General features: G+C 52.7%; 1 protein-coding gene across 1 annotated transcript in view; it reads left to right on the forward strand.

Annotated features, from left to right (window-relative positions):
- The window catches only part of CUX1 (cut like homeobox 1), a 340,084-nt gene that overhangs the window by 302,966 nt on the left and 22,783 nt on the right, over positions 1–14,335 (forward strand).

Here is a 14,335-nt window from a genome sequence, read left to right on the forward strand (position 1 = left end):
AATCCAGCCTAGAGGTGGGTGGTGGAAGGCCTGCAGTGCCGGCCGGCCGAGACACCTGGCGCCTTCCGGTTGGCATGTGGAGCCCCGGGGCCTTTGAGCCGGTGTTTCTGCTCTGCGGACCCCTTGCGGCGGCACCGTGCTCCTGGCCGTCATCACACGTCCACCCCGCGCTTCCGTGAGCTCGGAGCCTTGCCTGCCCGGCTTCCGGGAACGGCCAGCGTCTTGAGCTGCTCCTCTGTTCGCTTTTATTTTTCTAAACACGCGGATTAGCCTCCATATCCCATCGATTCATTGAAAACTCAGAGCTAAGGGAGGGGCACGAAGCCCGCCAGCCTGCTGCAAGTTTTAGGAGGGAAAACGTGCGTAGCACACGGAACAGCTGGGCAGCGGCCCGAGAGACACCGAACTGCACACAGATGCGCCCCGAGCGGGGCGTCAGCCGCAAAGGGCCTGGTTGAGTTTGCATTTTGGGTGCTTCCCTTTGATTCTGACCAAAACGGGGGGTGGAAGTCGGTGTCTTACCCAAATCGTTGGTCTTCTTGGCCGGACCTCTGAATGGAGTGGTTTGTCCACCTGAAGAGGGACCACGTGTACTTCCTTCCCCCCCTCATGTCTGGGTAGGTCAACTGAAGTAGCGAGTCCCAGAGAACTTAACAGAGCGCCGGCTCGCGTCCCAGATACATCGGGGCAAATAATGCACAGTCTTGTTTGTGCCAGAGCTTCACAGACGTTTGCATGGAAAATTCGCCTCGCCTCTTGCCCCAGCGGAAAGTTGGCCTCCCCTTAAACTCTCCAAGAGTATTTGCTGCCCAACAGAGTTAGGACTACACTTGGCAGATCGTGACGAACGTACTTTAGATCAAAATCACTTGTTCCTGGGGCTCCTGGGTGGCTCAGTCGGTTAAGCCTCTGCCTTCGGCTCAGGTCGTGATCTCAGGGTCCATGGGTTCGAGCCCCGCGTCTGGCTCCGTGCTGACAGCTCAGAGCCTGGGGCCTGCTTCAGATTCTGTGTCTCCCTCTCTCTGTTCTTCCCGTGTTCATACTCTCTCTCTCTCTCTCTCTCTCAAAAACATTTAAAACAAATTTTTCTTTAAATCACTTGTTCCTAAAGAAAACAGGAGCTCTCCCACAGCTCCCAGTCAGTCATGATCGATGCCCAAATCTTCTCCATGTGCGAACACATCCTTGAAGAATGGCCTCTCGCTCTTTATCGTATGGCAGGTATTTGCTGTTGTTGCTGGGAGGTCTGTTGTCACGTTTCCGACATAGGGAAACCACGCTGGGCCCCTCAGAGGGACGTAAGTGGTATTTGTAATAAGATGTCAAATTACTTTATAAAATAAAGCGATGTGTAAGACTCTTGGAGAGTCTGCAGATTGGCGGAGGCAGGGAGCCTCTGGATCAAAATGAGCACCAAAGAACTTTCCAGCAGTTTCTGTGAAGAGGTGGCAGGCGGGCCTCTCCCTGTGTCATCCCGGCAAAACGGGAGACGACGGATCATAGACCGCTTGCCCGTCGCACCCAGGGACAGTCAGCAATAGGGAAGTCGTCAGTAGAAACACTCATTGTGGGGGTTGTGGGGGAAAAGATGGAAAAATATTTCCTACATTGTAGGAAAGTACGAATTTTTTAATATGACAGTCGCTAAGCAAAAGCGTTTCTCTGGATCGCAAAGACGAGAAAACGCGCTCGTCGACGTTAAAAGAAAGATGATCACTGCAGCAGGATTGTGGGTGGTAGTTTTTCTCGCGTGAAACTTCTTTACTACCAGTGGTCTCTTTTCAGGAGTATTTCTAAAAGTCAAAGTAGCAGAGCTTTTCACTTTGTGGGATTTAGATTTGAAAAAGAGAATTATTTTGTAATGATGAGTATCGCTGTATCATTGGGATGGATGCCCAGAGGGGACGCCAGAATCTTCCTCGACAGAGTAGAAAATGAGTGTCTGTGAGGAAGCCTCCAGTGAAGCCGTGCTGCCCCAGAGGCACGTTAGCAAAGCCTCCGGTTCCAGGATTTCCCCAGGATTCGAGTTCTCTGTTCTCACCGCGGCTACCATGGAATCCTTCCCCAAGGCCCCCGGGCCCAGAAAGGTGCTGTCCTTGGCAGTGACTCCATGAGGCCCGTGCCAGAGGTGGCTCAGCGTGGTAGAAACAGATGGCTGTGGGAAGGTAATTCCAAGCCTAGGTTGGTTGGTTCCTGGATGCTGGGGAGAAACACTCTGCGTCTGAGCAGCCCGGGCCCTGGGCCGGCCTAGTGGCCAGAGTAGCCTCCCGGGTGTGGAAGGGCTTTGGAAGCCCGGCCTTCTGTCCACGGCCCAGCAGTGAGAGACTACAGTTGCCCGGCAGAGAATGCGTGGGCCCAGCGCAGGACTCTGTGCTCGGTTACCATGGCGATAAGATGCCCGGGAGTGGAGTGGCCTCACTCATCTGAACAGCAAGCTGCTGACACAGGAGTCTGCTTGCCTCACTAAAGGCTCCCTGCCTGCTTCTCTGTGCCAGGCGCTGCTGCCCCTCGGGGTCTCCGTTTTCCTTAATGATCTGCACGTCAAGCTTGCTGATAAGCTTTACGAGGAGAGAGAGAGAGAGAGAGAGAGAGAGAGAGACCGAACTTTTAATTACATCACCCCTTCCTCTTCTTGAACGGAACCATTCCTGAATGTTCCTTTGATGATCTGAGCATTGGGGTGATGGCCTCGGGCAGTCAGGAGGGTGAATGCCATTTTCTGCTGGCGGCCTGCGCTTTTTCTTGGAAGCTGTTGGGGCCTTGACGAAGAGTTAGGAGAGCAGAGGGTCCCGTGTTGATCACATGAGTTAACTTTTAATAGATAGTTAGATAGAGCAGAGGGTCCTGTGTTGATCACATGAGTTAACTTTTAATAGATAGATAGGTAGATAGATAGATAGGTTTTTAAAGGCCAGAACTTCCGATCAGGTACTCGTTGAGGTTTCCAGGCAGTCTAGTTCCCTACAAACATTTTTGAGTTGGCTTCTTTCGGAGTTCCCAGTGCCTTGGGGGAGGTGAGCCGGTGGTTCTGCACGGGGTCGTGTTTGACCTCATACGGCAAACTTATTGGGAGATAGTCCTTTGGGGATTGGTTCTCTGCTTCTTCCTGTTGTCGGTCTTCCATCCCAGGTACCAGGCATCAGCTGACCTCGCTGCTTAGCTATCGCCATGCTCTGGGGAAGCAAAAGAAAGCACTTACGGATGAAGGGAGGGGCCCTGTAAGGGCTGTTTCCCCTGAGTGTGACCTCCAGTCCTTGCTGATCAGGTAGCAGGCTTTCTTTTAAAGGGAAGAAAACCTCAAGATGCACGGAAGGGGGTTGTGTGAGGGCACGTGTGTAGGTAGGTAGGTAGGTAGGTACATAGATCGGTAGGCAGATACGATCTGGTAAACCGCTGGGGTTTTTTGTGTGTGTGTGTGTGTTTTTTTTTTTTCCATTTTCGTTCCCTACAGCTCATTTTATATTCACAGTTCCTTGGTGTGATTAATCTCTTTGCCCCAAGGGAAGGAAGGAGACAAGAGACGATCTAAAAGGGGGAGGGAAAAAAAAGGGAAAGGAACAGATTTTCCTGGATGCGATGTTAGTCATTACATTACAGAGCGTAACTTTTGAACACGAAAGCATTTTGTTACTGCAGTTAATAAGCTTCCACACCACCCTTCAGATGGATTATTGCAAACCGCATAAGACAAAGCATGCCCCAGTCTCCTCGGATTAATTCTGCAACATCCAGTTTTTTTCCCAGCATGTGAGTCAGGAGCGGTGGGTTCCGGGTCCTCTGCACCCGTGGAGAATCCCATGGCTGACTGTTGTCAGTCAGCAGAGCGGCAGCTGCCTCCCGAGGAGACAGCTGCCACAGTGTCTTGAACGTGGGTGGCCTCACACACCCTGGAGAGACCCGTGGCCACAGCCCCCAGTTAGGGACGGGCCAACATTCCTGTGTAATACGCAGAATGACTCTTGCTTGGTGCCCGTGAGATGACCAGGAAAATCTGTCCGGGGTTTTAGTGCTTTGAACTCAGCAGTGGGATTCTCGGGCAGGCATTTGGACAGCTTGTTAATAGGGACTGCCAGAAAATTCCATGGCGGTATCTAAAACTTGTCAGTTTTAGTGCCTCAGTTTAGTGCCTTAGACTAGATTTGATTTGATTTTTTTTTTCTTTCTCTTCCATCGAAATAAATCAGTGATCGTAACTGTCGGTTCTCTCTAAGAAGAATTTTTCTAACCCCTGAAAAGATTTATATATAACTGATTTATACCTGGCCACAGAGAACAGATCGAAAACAAAAGAGGATTCTGGAAAGCCACCTGTGAACTAGAGAGTGCCCTTCCCTGAGCAGAGGGTGGGCCGCTGCTGATCATTTGGCTTGGGGCTCGGCCTTGTGCGCCCACTCATCGACGCAGTATGGCCGGGAGAACTCAGTGTGCCGTGCGTGCCTTTCTTTCTTGGTTGCAACCTGCATTCGGATGCTTTGTTATATCAAGAACGCCATGATAAAGGAATAACTGTTCTAAGGTCTAGGTCAGAAAAGACGGGTTTCTGGATTCAGACACAGCCTGCCTTCCTATTGTCGGTATGTGTGGGTGCAGGCCCCGCGACGCTGAGGGAGCCCCACGGAGGGACTGGGCCGTAAAGGGCTAAGGGGTCAGGGAGGAGAACATTGCAGGTACAAAGTTCATAGACAGGGAAGCACGTGGCGTGTGCAGAACCTTTGAAAAAGGTGAGAAGCCCCTGACGCAGAGGGCTTTTTTTTGGTTTGTTTTCCTTTTAAAACGACAGTAGGAAAGTAGATCCTGGGAGCATTTGGTCTTTCCTGTGTGTAGTCTACCGTTGGCTGTGCTGCCTTGAGGCTTGTGTGGTAAGAAGAAAAGTGTGCGGGCGCCTGGGGGGCTCAGTCAGTTAAACATCCGACTCTTGGCTTTGTCTCAGGTCATGATCTCACGGTTCGTGAGTTCGAGCTCCGCATCCGGCTCCTTTTGCTGACAGTGCAGGGCCTGCTTGGGATTCTCTCTCTCTCTCCCCCTCTCTCTCTGCCCCTCACCTACTCACTCTCTCTGTCTCTCAAAATAAATAAATAAACTTAAAAAAAAAGAAGAAGAAGAAGAAAAGTGTGGACGGTGGGACAGAAGGGAGGCCCCGTGCTCTTTCAGGGGGACCTCGGCGACCTGCCCCGCCCCCTCCCCGGTGGTGTTGGGCCTGCGATGTGTACCTGCTGCCTCTCCTACCAAAGTGCTTCTCCTCACCCCTACCCCCCCCCCCCGGTGGCTCTTTCTTGAGAGGAGGGGGGCTGAGGCCCGTGATCGGTGGCACAGCCCTCCTGAGTTCTCACCCACCCCGTCCGAAGAGATCAGAGGATGGAGGGAAGAAACTCCTGACCTCAGAGCTGAGCCGCTGGACCACAGGGAGCCAGGAAATAAGCAGGAAAGAACTTCCCGCCACTGGACCGTGGGAGGGGCAGGTGAGGGGTTGAGACTCGGCCAGTGGCATAGCCTCCAGGATGCAGGGCACTGAGATGGCATTAGCAGTGGCTGAATATGCGCAGCGGGGGAGGGGGAACAGTTCAAGAAGAAATTGGCCAGGGCTACAGGATAGCCTTAGGGGGCTCAGAGGCAGAGAGGGAGAGGACGTGGACGATGATGGCCCAAAGCCCAAAGGTCATTTGGCCCCGTATGGGGAAGGGCCTTGTTCAAACAGGGTAGGCTGAGGAGGCTGTGAGCCCGAGGAGCACGTGCCCCAGAGCCACCAGGCCTGGGGCCCTCAGCTGAGGCAGGGCTTAGGGAATGTCCCACCAGGGCCTAGAAAGTTCCTTCCTCACCTTGGGTGCAGTGGAGTAACTTGCTCTGCCAAGAGCGAGATATCCCCTGTGCCAGCCCAGACGGTCTAGGAAACTGTGCTCTGTGAATTGCCTTCTAATTAATGTCTTTCAAAAATTGTCAGCCTTATCTCAGCTGAGCTCAGGTGACAAGGGGTTTGGGCATTCTAGAGCTAACCCTTCAAGAATGATGAGATGCAGGCCGGGCACAGCAAATGCAGGAGGGGCCTCGGCCATGCCACAGGACAGGAGGAGGCCCTCTCTTGAGCCCCCTCGAAATGGGACTTGTTGTCACCTCCCCCTAGTGCGTGTGCACTCGCCGCTTTGTGGGAATTCACCACGGGGGTCTGGCCATGTGACCCGGAAGCAGCCCCCACTGCAATGTTAATGTAGGAGGGCAGGGGGAGAGTGGAGGCCCGGCCCGCCTGCCTTCACCCGGAGCACACTGTACCTACAGGCCCCGCATGGGGTTCGCTCTCAGGCAGCAGACGTCAGCCTCACCGTTCCTGGGAAAGACTGCTCCTTTGTAAATCAGCCCCCAAAGTCTCTGTTCCTAGAGTGGGATTTGCCACCATTACCTCTCCAAAAAAGAGACAGAGAGAGAGCAACTCAGGGTAAGAGATTTGACTTGGTTAAAAATTATGATTTGTGGGGTTTTCTTGAATAAATGAAGTGTACACCATGATTATAAAATGCAAGCTTTCAAAGAGTTTACACCCCTTTTTTAAAAATGAGTTGATCTCCACTGGTGAAGCGTCTGACTTCGGCTCTTGTCGTGCCCTCATGGTTCTTGAGTTCAGGCCCCACGTCACGCTCTCTGTTTCTCCTGTGCTCACACACGCTCTGTCTGAAAAATAAGTAAACATTGGGGCACCTGGGTGGCTCAGTCGGTTGAGCGTCGGACTTTGGCTCAGGTCATGATCTCGTGGTTCGTGGGTTCGAGCCCCATGTTGGGTTCTGTGCTGACAGCTCGGAGCCTGGAGCGGGCTTGGGATTCCGTGTCTGCCTCTGTCTCTGCTCCTCCCGTGCTCGTGCTCTCTCTCTGTCTCTCAAAGATAGATGAACGTTAAAAAGAATTTAAAAACAAAATGTTTCAAAAAAAATAAGTAAACGTTTAATTGAGAAAAATAATGAGTTGCCCACCCTCCCAAAACCCCCGTCTTCCAGCCGCCCTCCCCGGAGACTGTCTATCCCGTTTCCTGCAGACGGTCCCTGTAACTAGATACTGTTCTGCACAGAAGGAAGCCTGCAGGCGTCCAGGTGCCGTGTCTTACTCTCCTCAAGCAGCAATATGTCGCAGGTACTTCTTAGCCCAGTACGCAAAGAATCTTCTCCTCTTTTTACAGCTATAGGGAAGTCCCATATCTGGATATACGGTATCTTATTTAACCAGTCACTGGTGAGAAATATTTCCATTGATTTCAACAGCAAAACGTAAGCAACTGCCCTGCAGTGACCAGCCTTGAGTGCGTGTCAGCGGCCGTGTGCGCAGCGGGCTCAGCCGACTGCCGAGGGCTCGTCCGGCCTCTGCCGCCTAGCGACGGTGCGGCCTTGGGCAAGTGCCCCGACTTCTCTGTCTCAGACTCTTCTTCTGTAAAATGGGGCAAATACAGGACCTGTCTCCCAGGCTGTTGGGAGCTTTAAATGACTTTGTGTACAAAAGCTTTTCAGAACCGGGCCCTCTGGGGGCACCTGGGTGGCTCATTCGGTTCAGCGACCAACTTTTGATACTGGCTCGGACCACGATCTCACGGTTCGCGAGTTCAAGCCCCGCATTGGGCTCTGCACCCACAGTGTGGAGCCTGCTTGGGATATTCTCTCTCTCTCTCTCTCTCTCTCTGCCCCTCCCCCACTCATGCTGTCTCCCTCTCCCTCTCTCTCTCTCACTCTCAAAATATATAAACTTAAAAAAGATTCAAACTCTGTTTAAAAGGAAATAAAAAGAACAGGGGCCGCCGCTGGAACATTTACTTCTGCTGCTACACTTCCGTTACACGTTGCCCCGCGTATACGTGAATGATATATGTGCACACACAGAACGTCAGGCCTCCCGCTTTCAAACAGGAAAGCAGTCCAGCCGCTCGCTCCTGGGGTGGAGCTCGTCAGGCGCGAACATCACCGGGTGGAAGCCGGCAGCCAGGGTCTGCTGCAGGGGAAGCCGCGGGCAGCTCTCCAGACTCCCGGCTCCTCGGAACTGCCATCGGTCTTTGGAAGCTGCCTGCCCGTCTACCATCCTGTAAAGTTGACCCCAAATCCTGAGCTTCCAGAGTAAAGGCTGCAGGTTCTATCACTCATGCCATCTGGGGCCGAGCGGCGTGGAACCCGGCCACGCTGCCGGGATATAGGGGTGACCGACCGTCGGCACGGGTGAGCCGTGCCGTCCCGCTCAGGTTCCCTTGGTTACTCTGCCTGGACCTCCGTGCGGGCACCGCCCAAATCGCCTTTGAGAGAAAGCCCGTGCGGAGCCTCGTCACGGGCCTCTGGACACGTCTCCCTTCTCGCCCCTTTCGGCTTTCTTCGGAAATCAGAATTTACAGTACGTTGGGCATTCGGCGCAAGGAGCAAAAGTAGGTCGTAGGAGCAAATGAGGACTTGGGCTTTCAGTGGTTTGGTTCCAGGGAAAGACGAAGGAGCTGACATGCGTATCTATCCTCAGGTGATTTTCAGGCCTGAAAGGAGAAAACTCGCGTATTCGTATCTTTTATGTGCCCTGCACAGAGCTGATACCTTTAATCCTCCATCAGTAAGGGGAAGTGATTTCCCCCATCTTACGGATGGAGAAAACCAAGGCTCAGAGATGAGCGGTGATTTGCCCTCAGTCAAGAAGACGGAAAAAGCGACCGTGGTCCTGAGGCCAGCGGCCCTACTGCCATGGAACTGGGCCCAGGCGAGCTGTCGCTCAGCCCCGAGGGCTCTGTGCCCCCCCAGTGGGTAAAGGGTTGGTGCCTGGAACGACATGCTCAGAGAGAAGCCAAGGCCGCATTTCAAAACCAGAAACAAAACTGGATCCAAATTATAAATTTGAATAAATACAGAAAAGCAGATCCAAGACTAAAGAAACAATAGGAAAAGCAGATCCCTCCATTACCCCGGGACGCGTCCCTTGTATTTCAGCCAGGAGTTGGGCAGGAGAAGAGGAGAGAAGCCAGCGACAAATCAGTGGCAGAGCCGGACCCGACTTTATGCAGTTTGCAATGGAACATATATAATCCATCCAGCCGGGGATACAGGTCGGTGCTGCTTTGAAACCCTTCCCGTCTACATGCACGGAAAATACACACAGTGGTGCAGGGCCCTTTCCCTTCCTGAAGGATAGCCCTGCCCTTCAGCTGTCTGGCCCTCTCCCTGCTGGGAGCCCTGAGCCAGCCAGGGACCCGAGCCCCAGCCCCTTACGACTGGCCCCTGGGCCACGCTCAGGGTCTGCACGAGAAGTGAGGAGGGGGGGCTCCGATACAGAGCAAACCAGGAGGCTCCATCACCAGCTTCATCTTGATTTTGTGTTTTGCTCTTCCCTTTGGAACTGGATTCCCAAATATAGTCTGAGTCTGAATTGGCAGATGTTGGGTTTGTCCTTTATGAGAGGACCAAAATTAGTCTGTCATTTGGCACTTAAATAAAGCAGCCGAACTGCCTTTGTACCAACTTTGCAACAAGGAGGGACTGAAGTTGGGGCATTTTGTCTGATAAGGAAACTTTCTTGGAAGCTTCGGCAGCACCTCCAAAGCCAAAAGCTGAGGGAGGAGAAAGAGAGAGACAGAGAGAACACGGAGTCCAGAGGGACGTGCCTTCCTCTTGGCTAGACCTGCTCGTCCATGAGTTACGGTCAGTTGCGTTCCACGTGGTTTAAATACCTCCCAAAATTGAAAGGGAGAATCGATACTCCACGGAAATAGCAGTCGGCGAAAACAGCAGCGGTGACTCGGTTTTGGGGAGGAAAAGAACAATCTGTCCAGAGTGCCTGGAGCTGGGTGAGCAGAGGGGCTCCCCAGGGGCAGCAGAAAGATGTTATAATCAATTACCACATCATAACACTGATGTATGATAATTACGGAGTGTTTCTCCTGAGATAGTGCGGCGTTTGGCTGGGATACAGTTCTTTCATGGTCCACTGCCTGATTAATATGCAAATAATAGGCTGATTGCATGATGCATGCAGAAAATGAGTTCGCTGATAACGTGAGCACCGAAGCGGGAAGATGATAAATTACTTTTACTGACTGTCCTACATTAAGTACCCTTTCTCAACAATTTCATCACAAATTAAGTAAAGCAGTATGGAGAGATTAGGAGGATGTGTAAAATAACGTACCTTAATAGCTTTTCTAATACCGTCGTGTACGACGAGACGTTACTGGTTCTGCTCGGCACGGCCCGGTGCCCGTGTGGGGCCAGACCCATTCACCCACCTGCGTGCTGTTGGAAAGCCGGGTCCCGGCCCGCCACACCGTCACATTTGGCGCCTGCCATCGGCCCTGGATCCTCTGAGGAACATTCCGTCACAGCCCAAACATCATTACCCACATGCCAGGCTGCCTGGCAGTGTTACTGAGCAGGGACAGGCTGCTCTCGGGGCAGGCGCTTAGCGCCTCTGCACATATGGACGCTTCGAAGCCTGCTGTCCACCATGTGCCTGGGGAAAGGAGGGTTTCTGAGCTGCAGGCCTAGAAGCCGCAGCAATAAACCAATATCCAAAACCACCTCCAACTCTCAGAAATCCGGGAAAACTAATTCCACCCTCGGAACAGCGGTGTGACCGGTCTGCCGGAGAATATGAATATCGGTGAAGGATGGGCAGGTTTGCCCAAAGCCAGAAACGGAACCCTGGAGAAGAAGCGAGGACGCGGGCACACACACTCACACGCGCTCAGAGTGATTAATCTTTGATTACAGCAAAGCAATTTAACTAGAGGGTTTGTTTTTTCCCATCTCAGTAATATATATTTAGACTGTTTGTATGACATACATTTTCTCTTAATGCACAGGGACGCATTGATAAGTGTTCATACACACAGCTGGTTCGGTAATAAGGTTATTGAAGGTAATTTGAAAGCATTATTTCTAAATCAGTATAGATCTGCAGAAAAGCTGGAAGCCGGGAGATCACCGAGCTCCGAAGCAGGGCCAACTGTGTCGCCCAGTGCAAACTTTCGCCAGACCAAGTTCACTGCAAAAGGCGAATCGTGATTCAAGAAGGGTTTTTAATTTTGAACTGAATTCCCAGACTCTGCTTTTGATGTGCGTGTTTCCTCAAGAGCTTGTACAACGTGCACCACAAATACGAGGATCCCTGGGAGAGGGCGGACAGGTGCCCCGAATTTTCCGCCAAGCCCGCCCTGGCTCTGCCACAGCTGGGTCAGCCCAGGGTTGCTGAGAACGTCTCTCCCCCGTGTGCTTCCCCAGTGTGGGGAGAAAAGAGAGTGAAAAACAGTCTGGAGAATGAGGCAGGCACAGGACTGTGTCGGACGGGAGGAGCCGATCATCCGCAGGTCTCTGGGTGACCGCGAGGCAGCGGTCACAGAGGCCAGCATCTCCCGCACCCGCGTGTGCAGCGACCGTCTGCCTCCCAACTCCTCCCACCGCAGGTGGACCGCCACCACCAGACCCAAGAACTCAGGGCCACCTCCAGTGAAATGCACCCAACCTTGAACTCAGCCTTGTCTCCCCAGGACTGCTCCTTTCGGTGAACAGCAAGCCTGTAACCCTGGTCATCTGAGCCAAACCTTGGCAGCCCTTCTCGGTCCTTCTCTCCCTCTTACGCACCCTCCCAGACACACACTCGTGTGTGTGCGCACAGATGCACACGTGCACACACACACACAGTTTCTGTTTCCTAAGTGTCTCGCAGAATTTTTTTCTTTCCGTTCCCTCAGTCCCCACCCTGGCCCAAGCCTCAGAGCCATCGTCCCAGATGGCACTTCCGGCTGGGACACTCCCTTCCCTGCTTCATGCCCTTCCCTAGGGTCCCACCTTCTTAGTGTGTGACCCGGCCCCCATCTCTTCTCCACCCAGGCCTTGGCACACCGCGGCCTCCCCTCCACACCCACCCAGCCTCAGTTTCGGGGTCACGGTGCCCCCAAGCGTCCCCGTCCCGCCCTCGTCTCAGGGTCTTTGTGACCGTGACTTGCTTAATGAAGTCTTCCTGGCTCACGACCGTGCCCCCGTCCCCTAGCGCCCTGCCTGGCACTTAGAGGGCCCCCTCATTGAATGGAAAGCCCAGGCCCTCTCTTCAAGTGGCCTAGAAATCAAGTTTGGGGAGGTAAGCTCTACATGGCTCAAGTTAAATAACCTTGCTTCTATTTTATTTTAGTTGTTTTAGTTTTCTCAGTTAACAAGTAAAGGATGTGGGCTTTAATGTCACTGTAAGAGTTCCTTAGGCAGGCATTAGAAATGTTGTGTTCACACACGCAGCTCAGTACCCGCCGCGTGCTGGGGCTGCTGTCTTTTCCCACCCTCGCTTCTATCCTGGCCAGCGCGACCCAGTAGGATCCGGGTTTGTGGGAGAGAAAGCACCGATGTTCCCTATTCCAGAAGAAACCAGGACCGACGGAGACACTTTCCTTTCCTGGGTCCTCCCCAGGGGTTCCTGCCCCAAACCTTCCTCCGGTTACTCCTTTCTGCCATTGGAAAAAAACAAAGGATTTGGCAGGTTTGCTGGGAGTTTCAGCGATATAAGGCAAGGTTGGCTTGGGGCCGAAGCGTGTTGCCAGCCCAAGGAGGGGACACTGTGTGCTGATGCTCGATGCCACCACCTGTTTGGGAATGGACCTTCCTGTGGGTGGGGGAGACCCTCGGGAATGGGTTACTTACTCCCCTGGGGTATCAGACGCAGGCCTCGGCCCTCAGAAGGAAGGCTGTTTTGTAGCATGGATGTGGTTAGCATGTGGTTAGATTACTTCCGGTTCTTTCTCGGTAGAAAATGTCCAGGGACGTGGTAGGACGCGTGTGGAAAGCTCTGTCATCTATTCAAGTATCCATGTATTTGGTTTCAAGCCCGTGCTAATCCATCAAAAGGCTGCTCATACTCAAAAACAAACAACTCCACGTTTTCTGCTGGCCCGGAGAAGTCGGCGGTAGTCCTGAGGGGCCACGAGCGTCTGCTGTGAGCCCCCGAGGCAGGGATCGGGGCTGAGGAGCCCGTCTACGCCGCCCCCTGCCGCTGGGACAGGGCGTGGCGTCGGGGACATCCTAAGAGGTGTGGTGCAGGCCTGGTCGATTTCTGGCTAAACACAGGAGGGCAAATGAGCCTTGCTGTTCAGAGGGGTGGTGCGTCCCTTGGAGGAAAGTGAGGAGTCCCCACGCTTCGGCTCGGGTGCAGTGGCTCCGTCACACAACCCACATCCGAACTCCACTGAGAAGTGTTGCAGACCAGTGGTCACGCTATTGTGGCCTTGGAGGCTGTCGGCGCCGTCAGCCAGGAGGGCCTACAGCCGGGCAGGGTCCTTCCAGGCCACCAGAGCTCCCGCTGGACCCAGGGTGCCGGCACCGGGCACTCCAGAACCTTCTGCACGTCCTCGCCCCACTGTGCGGCCGCAGCTGCCGAGGCTGCTGTCCCCCCCCTGGCTTCCACTCTCTGCCTCTCCCCCACACCCCCCTTGTATCTTCTCCTTGACTCCCTCTTGCTCACATTTCCACGTGCCGGACCACAACCACGCTGCACCCCGGCTCCGTTTGGCCAACCTCTCCCCCCCCCCCATCTTCTCCCTCCGCTCTCCCATCTTTCCATACTTGTCTGTCTTTGTAGTCACTTGGAATCTCCTGGCTTGGCAGGGGCTCAAAGCCTAAACTATGGACATAATGAAAAGTAGTGCATCAGACCGGCCACCAGTTAAATAATGTTTGGGTTCTTGTCAGAATGTCACAGAGTACCCTGTCATTTTGTTTCAGCAACTTGTCCTTCTGAATGCACAGTTCGCCTTATGGCATGCCAGCAGTAAAAATGTCACTTACAATAATTACTTTTTGGTGAAAATGCTTGCTGACTTCCTACCTTCAAGCTGTTTTTTACACAGTGGGGAGATAATAAGAAACGACTTTATCCTGACTGCTCAAATGAACACTAAATGGAATTTGGGTTATTATTACTGCAGATAGAGGGCTGGGTATGGAAATTTAAACAGTGGATCGGATAAACTGCAGAGAGATTTGTCTCTGGAAATCATGGCGGGCGAGGATTTTCAGTTGGCTTGTATGGGAAACTTAAGGCAGCTGTTGTTTGCCTGCTGTTTTTGGAATATAATATTTTTCATAATCCTTTTATAGTTCCTGAATGCCTCATGTGTTTCATAGGGGCTCGCGTCACTGTCTCTGCTTTCTGTTTCTTTCTTGTAATCTTACAAGCTACTCTTGTGTAAGATTCGAAGCCTTGCAAAAAAGAAAAAAAAAAAAAAAAAAAAAAACCCTAATCCACATGGATCACTTTTTAATGTAACACCTTACTATTGCTGTCAAAATTGGATACGTGAACTCTGTGGCTGGGCTTTTCAAATATGCAGACGACCCATTTCCGATTGTCCCCGCCCTCC

This window comes from Panthera leo, chromosome E3 (assembly GCF_018350215.1).
Source record: "Panthera leo isolate Ple1 chromosome E3, P.leo_Ple1_pat1.1, whole genome shotgun sequence".
Classification (NCBI taxonomy): Eukaryota; Metazoa; Chordata; class Mammalia; order Carnivora; family Felidae; genus Panthera; species Panthera leo.